The sequence below is a fragment of the Hemiscyllium ocellatum genome, chromosome 47 (assembly GCF_020745735.1).
Source record: "Hemiscyllium ocellatum isolate sHemOce1 chromosome 47, sHemOce1.pat.X.cur, whole genome shotgun sequence".
Taxonomy (NCBI): Eukaryota; Metazoa; Chordata; class Chondrichthyes; order Orectolobiformes; family Hemiscylliidae; genus Hemiscyllium; species Hemiscyllium ocellatum.
The window spans coordinates 10,844,285-10,851,198 of NC_083447.1; positions in this window are offsets into that span (position 1 = coordinate 10,844,285).

The window sequence follows — 6,914 nt, forward strand, 5'->3', positions numbered from 1 at the left end:
ACACAGTGGGGATTCTGATTCTAATTATAAAATCCAGCTCTTATTGGACGATCCAGAGGTGCCTGCAATTATTGGCCTTTCCCTGATGTCCACGGAGTGCCCTCAGCAAGTGCATTGACTTAGCGCCTCTGATGCAGTGAAACCTCCCCCAGGGCTCCACGCAAGTGTGCCAGCAAATAATTTGACACGTGGGGGACTTGGGGCAGCATCAAGGGGTGGGAGAAGGGGCAGGGGGAATTTAGGGGTGGGCTCTAGAGTTTTGCACTCGGGCAGCTGAAGGCTAAGAGCTGAGAATACAACAGGGCAGCAAAGGCTAAGCTCCAAAGTTTCTACGGGTCGCGGGGCTGTCGGGGGACAGGCTGCAGAGGGATTTGGAAACAAAGAGGAGAGTTTTAAAATCAGGATGTTGCTCGACTGGGATCCAGTGTGGGTCATCGCGCACAGGGGAATGCACTGCATTACGTCACTCAGCAGCAAGGATATTCTACATGCTGACATTTACAGCGAGTACAGGTGGGAGATCGGAATGGAATGCGTTGGCGAGGGCTTCAGCAGGTGAAGTTACAGAAATAGAAAGAGGCAGATCGTGAAACTCTTTACTGCAGAGGGCTGTCGAGGCTGGGTCATAGAACTCCTACAGCGTGGAAACAGGCCCTTCGGCCCCACAGGTCCATACCAACCCTCTGAAGAGTAACCCACCCAGACCCACTCCCCTACATTTCCCCCTAACCTACACATCTCTGAACACCACGGGCAATTTAGCTTGGCCAATTCACCCTGACCTGCACAGCTTTGGAGTGTGGGAGGAAAGCAGAGGAGAGAGACACGGGGAGAATGTGCAAACTCCACACAGACAGTCGCCCGAGGCTGGAATCGAACCTTGGCACTGTGAGGCAGCAGTGCTAACCACCGAGCCACTGTGCCACCCTTAAGTATAAGGGTCATTATGTATATTCAAGGCTGAGATGGAATGCTTTTCAGAAGGTCAGTGCAGACTCGATGGGCCAAATGGCCTCAATTTACTTCATTCCCCCCTCCCCCTCCTCCCCCTCTCCTGGAGATACTGCCTCTGTTGCGCAGAGAGTTGCGTAGGGCTGATTTTAATTCATTCCCAGGACAGAGGCACTTGTCAATAATTGTCCAGAGGGCAGATAGGAACAGTGGGTCTGGAGTCACGTGTAGGCCAGAGCGGGTAAGATTGGTGGTTAAGGAGATTGTATAAACAGATTTTTAATCAGTAAAGGAAGGATTGTACAAGCAAAGCAGGTCAATGGAGCTGAGCATTATCAAATCAGCCATGATCTCATTAAATAGTGAAGCAGACTCGATGGAATGGGCTGAATGGCCTGCTGCTGCTCTTCCAGTCCAAACAGGAAACTGATAGAGAGGTCATGGGAACGAAAGTTCATCTCGGGGCTATATGTAAGGCCATGTGAATCTCAGACAGTTTTACAGCGCGAGAGAGAGAGAGAGAGAGACTCAGAAATCAGTGTCGAGCGAAAGGAGATGTTGAAGACATCGTAAGGCAATGGCTCCCTTTTCCTGATGGTTCCGTTTGACGCCATCTCTGGAAATTGACGATGGAGGGGTCAGACATGCCACGTGAACCTTCAGAGATGGCCTCGCCCAGGGGCAGCAGGTGGATGAGGACAGGGGTCAAGGGTCACCCCTTGGTGGGACACTGGAGATGACCATGCGGCAGCAGGAAGAGAAACCTCCTCCATTGATTCCATTCTCCCGTGTCCAGGAATAGCAGGAAAATTATCCCAGTCTGGCTGAGTATCTCTGGGACAGGAGTCACTTACAAGCCCACTTGGCAGAGATGAGGAAGCCAACCGCAGATCATGGACAGCACTGTACCCACTGGGAGGTTTCACCACTGTCTGTGTGGTGTTTCACCACAGACTGGCAGTACTTTCACCCAACCCACTGTACTACTATCCAGCCAAGGGAGGCCTCACCCTCAGAGGCATTATAGAATGCATACAGTGCAGTAAGAGACCATTCAGCCCATTGAGTCTGCACAGACCCTCTGAAGAGCATTCCACCCCATTGCGGTAACCATGTAATGGCCAATCCACCTAACCTGCACATCTTTGGATTGTGGGAGGAAACTGGAGCACCCGGAGGAAACCCACATAGACACTGGGAGAATATGCAAACTCCACACAGACAGTCACCCGAGGGTGGAATCGAACCCGGGTCCCTAGCACTGTGAGGCAGCAGTGCTAACAACTGAGCCATGGCACTGCGCATATCTTCATCATTTCAGTTGCATAAAGACCTGGGGCAGTTTAACTGTCAGTTTTGGACATTAGGGAATAGAAAAACAGCCAGGAATCTAACTGACTATTTTGTTGGGGGGGTGCGGGGGGGAATGAGATTTATATACAGAATGAGAACTACCCAGGAGGGAGTTACAGGCTGGAATCTAATTGAGGGATTCAGTGGGGTTTATATATAGAATAACAGATACCCAGGAGTGAGATATAGACTGGAAACTAATGAAAGGTTTAGAGATGGTTAATTCACAAATTAACAGACACCTGGGAGTGAGCTACAGACTGGAATCTAATCGAGGGGTTCGGGGTTTTAGATATGGAATAACCGATACCCAGGAGTGCGTTACAGACTGGCATCTAACTGAAGGGTTCGGGGGGGTTCTAGACAGAATAACAGATATCTGGGAGGGAATTACAGACTGGAATCTAACTGCGGGGTTCAGGGGGGTTATAGACAGAATAATAGATATCTGTGAGGGAGTTACAGACTGGAATCTGATCGAGGAGTTCGGGGGGGTTTATATATAGAATAACAGCTACCTGGGAGTGAGTTACAGGCTGGAATCAGATCAAGGAGTTTGGGGGATTTATATATAGAATAACAGCTACCTGGGAGTGAGTTACAGGCTGGAATCTAACTGAGGGGTTCAGGGGATTTATATATAGATTAACAGATACCCGGGAGGAAGTTACAGACTGGAATTTAATCGAGGGTTGGGGCGTTTATATATAGAATAACATACCCGGGAGTGCAGTCGAAACTGGAATTTAATTCATTGTCTCCACTCGCTTATGGCTCTGTCCCTGGGAGATTATTCCCGGGCTTCCCACTCTCAGGTAATCTGGGAAATACCCACTGAGGGAGTCAAACTAAGCAACCACCAGATGTGACATTCCTGGCTGACACAGAAACCCCCCACTCCCATTCCTTTCCACTCCCCATACCTCCACCCCCATCCTTGCCACCCTCCACCCCTCAAATTGGAACGGATGGTGTGGTTCTACCCGGCAACGGGTGAATGGGGCGATCCCAGTGGTGCCAGAACTTGGGCGGAGGGACAGTGCCATGTCGTTTCCCTCACCGGGATCTGGTGGGCACCAGATATGACCCTTCACCAGGCAAGGGTGACTGAGAGGGGGGTCGAGGCAGTCACTGCCGCCAGAGATTTCTGGTCAGGGTCGCGGATGGGGGGGAGGGGAGCATGGTGAACCTTGACCCTCTCCCCAAGGGTCAGGGTGAAGCAGATGGCATTCGGTGTGACCCTTTGTCACCGGGAAGCGTGTGGAGGTTTGTTTAAAAAAATTTGCAAGACACTGTCAGTAGCAGAGATGGGGTGGGTGGGGGGGTGGGTTGGGGGACAGAACTTTCAAAGAAGGCACCTTTTGTTATTCTAACTACGTCCCATCTGTTCAGTGGAGGGAGAGGCTGTGAGTCGCCGATGGTGTAGAGGCAACGGGGGGGGGTGGGCGATGTGAGATGGGTCTGACAGGGTTTGGGGGAGGGAGTCAATAACTAGCACAAAGCGGGGGAGGGAGGGGGTGTTGGGCACCGGGAGAACCTTGGAAAGCTCCTGCGGATGAAAGCAGAGTTTGGAGATTCCCTGAAAACTGGCTATTCCCGAGAACCAGCTCCTCGCTGCGTCCCTTTCTTGGGATTCTTTTCCCTTTCCCTCATCCTTTTTCTGAACGGAACGATTCGGTTTAAGCTGGGACCAGACGTCGCCGGCGTTTATCTCCACTTGAGTGGAGCTAACGGTGCCAAGTACTGACTACCTCAGACAGGCTGGCCTTACGGCAGCTCCTGCTGGGGAGGTGGTGTGGGGTGGGGGTCATACCAGGCCAGAATTTCAAGGCCTCAAGGAGATCCTGGTGACGGGAAACTCCAGGCTGGCCAAACCAGTGACCGATGTCAAACTGCGGCCTTGTGCCTCTTTGAACTCTAAACAAAAGCAGGTGAAATGAGGGACTGTGGGTATAACCTAGAGACTGTCGTATTAGGAATGGGTTTGGGGGGGGGGGAGAAATCACAGAGTCCAGGGCTTCGGGCCTCTCACACATTCAGTGGGCCGTCACTGAGGCCTAGCTGGGAGCAGAAGCCTGCGTGAGAGTTTAAGGAACTGGGTAGGAAACCAAAATCGCATCAGAAACAAAAAAAATATCAAGCCTGCAATTCCAATTCACTTACGGTCGCTCAGGTTAGACGATATCGGTGAGAAAGAAGGTGTAGTGATTGTAACGAGGTTAGCCAGGCGGTTTATGAGTTCCCTGACTGGGGCTGTTAACCTGGTCCAATCAGGGAGTCTTGGCTGACAGACCCAAACAGGAGTCAAGAGTGTGGTGCTGGAAAAGCACAGCAGGTCAGGCAGCATCCGAGGAACAGGAGAGTCGACGTTTCGGGCAATGAAGGACTTTTGCCCAAAACGTCGACTCTCCTGCTCCTCAGATGCTGCCTGACCTGCTGTGCTTTTCCAGCACCACACTCAACTCTCATCTCCAGCATCTGCAGCCCTCACTTTTGGCTAGATATAAATAGGAGTCACTTGCCCTTTGTTAACTAGGGCGCTGCTTGTCACTGGCCACTCGACTGTTAAAAATAAAGACAGAAAAGATATAACCAGGAGTGCCTGGGGTTCTGCTCACTCTGAGAGCTGGCTCTGAGGGAGCTGGGTCAGTGTCGAGGACTCTCCCCGTGTAAATAAAGAGGGACTTGGTGAAGGGGTATCGGACCCTGTGGAATTATTTCAGAAGGTGTGTGGCATGTTTGCTTTCATCTGTTGGGGGCACTGACAACGCAAGTTGGCAAGCTATGTTGCAGTTGTGGAAAGCGTTAGAGAGGCCACTTTTGGAGTATTGTGTGCAGTTCTGGTCACCACACTATAGGAAGGATGTGAAGGGGAGGGTGTAAAAGAGGATATTGCCTGGAAAGGAATGCATCAACTGAAAGGAGAGATTGGACAAACTTGGATTGTTTTCACAAGAGCATCAGAGGCTAAGGGGCAACCTGACCACGGTGTATAAAATAATGAGAAGCATAGATAGTGTGGATGGTCAGCCATTTTCCCAGTGTGCATATGCCAAATACTAAGGGAATAGGTTGGAGGAGAAATGATGGCCTAGTGGGATTATTGCTGGGTAGTTAACCCTGAGGACTGCAGGTGCTGGGTAGTCAGAGTCGAGAGTGTGGTGATGAAAAACGTAGCAGCATCCGAGGAGCTGGAGAATCGACATTTTGGGCATAAGCCCTTCATCAGTTAATCCTGAGACCCAGGGAGTGTTCTGGGGTCCAAATCTCACCACGGCAGATGAATTCAGTTAAAAATCTGGAATTAAGAGTCTAACGATGACCACGAATCCATTGTCGGTTGTTGGAAAAATCCCATTAGGGAAGGAAACTGCCATCCTCACCTGGTCGGGCCTACACGTGACTCCAGACCCACAGCAATGGGGTTGATTCTTAACTGCCCCCTGGGACGGGCAGTAAATGCTGGGCCGAGACAGTGATGCCCTCACCCTGTGAATGAAATGGTGAGAGGGGAAACTTTCAAAGGAGATTGCATTCAGTTCTGGTCGCCACATGACAGGAAGGATGTGGAGGTGTTGGAGAGGGTGCAGGAGAGATTCACTAGGATGCTGCCTGGGTTAGAGGGTATGACCTATAAGGAGAGGCTGGAAAAACTCAGGTTGTTTACTCTGGAGGCTGAGGGGAGACTTGATAGAAGGCTATAAAATTATGAGATAGGATTGACAGTCAAAATCCTTTTCCCAGAGTTGAAATGTCCACTACTGGAGGCATGCAGTTAAGGTGAGAGGGGGGGAAAGTTCAAAGGAGATGTGAGGAGCAAGTTGTTTTTACCCAGAGATTCTGGAACCTGCTGCCAGAGGATGGTGGTGGAAACAGATGTGTTTGAGGGGCTTTTAAGGGGCTTTTAGATAAACACATGGATATTACAGGAAGGGAGGGATATGACACGAGGGCAGGCAGAAGGGATTTGTTTAGTTAGGCAATAGGTTCGGCACAAAGTAGAGTCATAGAGATGTCTAGCACAGAAACAGACCCTTCGGTCCAACTTGTCCATGCCAACCAGATATCCTAAATTAACCTAGTCCCATTTGCCAACACTTGGGCCCATTTCCCTCCAAACCCTCCCTAATCATATACCCATCCAGATGCCTTTTAAATGCTGTAATTGTACCAGCCTCCACCATTTCCTCTGGCAGCTCATTCCATACATGTACCACCTTCTGCGTGATAAAGTTGCCCCTCAGGCCCCTTTTAAATCTTTCTCCTCTCACCCTAAACCTATGTCCTCTAGTTCTGGACTCCCCCACCCCAGGGAAAAGACTTTGCCTATTTACCCTATCCATGTCTCTCTTGATTTTATAAACCTCTATAAAGTCACCCCTCAGCCTCCGACGCTCCAGGGAAAACAGCCCCAACCTGTTCAGCCTCTCCCTATAGCTCAAATCTTCCAACCCTGGCAACATCCTTGTAAATCTTTTCTGAACCCTTTCAGGTTTCACAACATTTTTTCCTTTAGCAGGGAGACCAGAACTGGACGCTGTATTCTATTAGCGGGCTAACATGGAACATGCTGCCGGGGCGGGTGGGGTGGGGGAGGGGTAGAGGCAGAT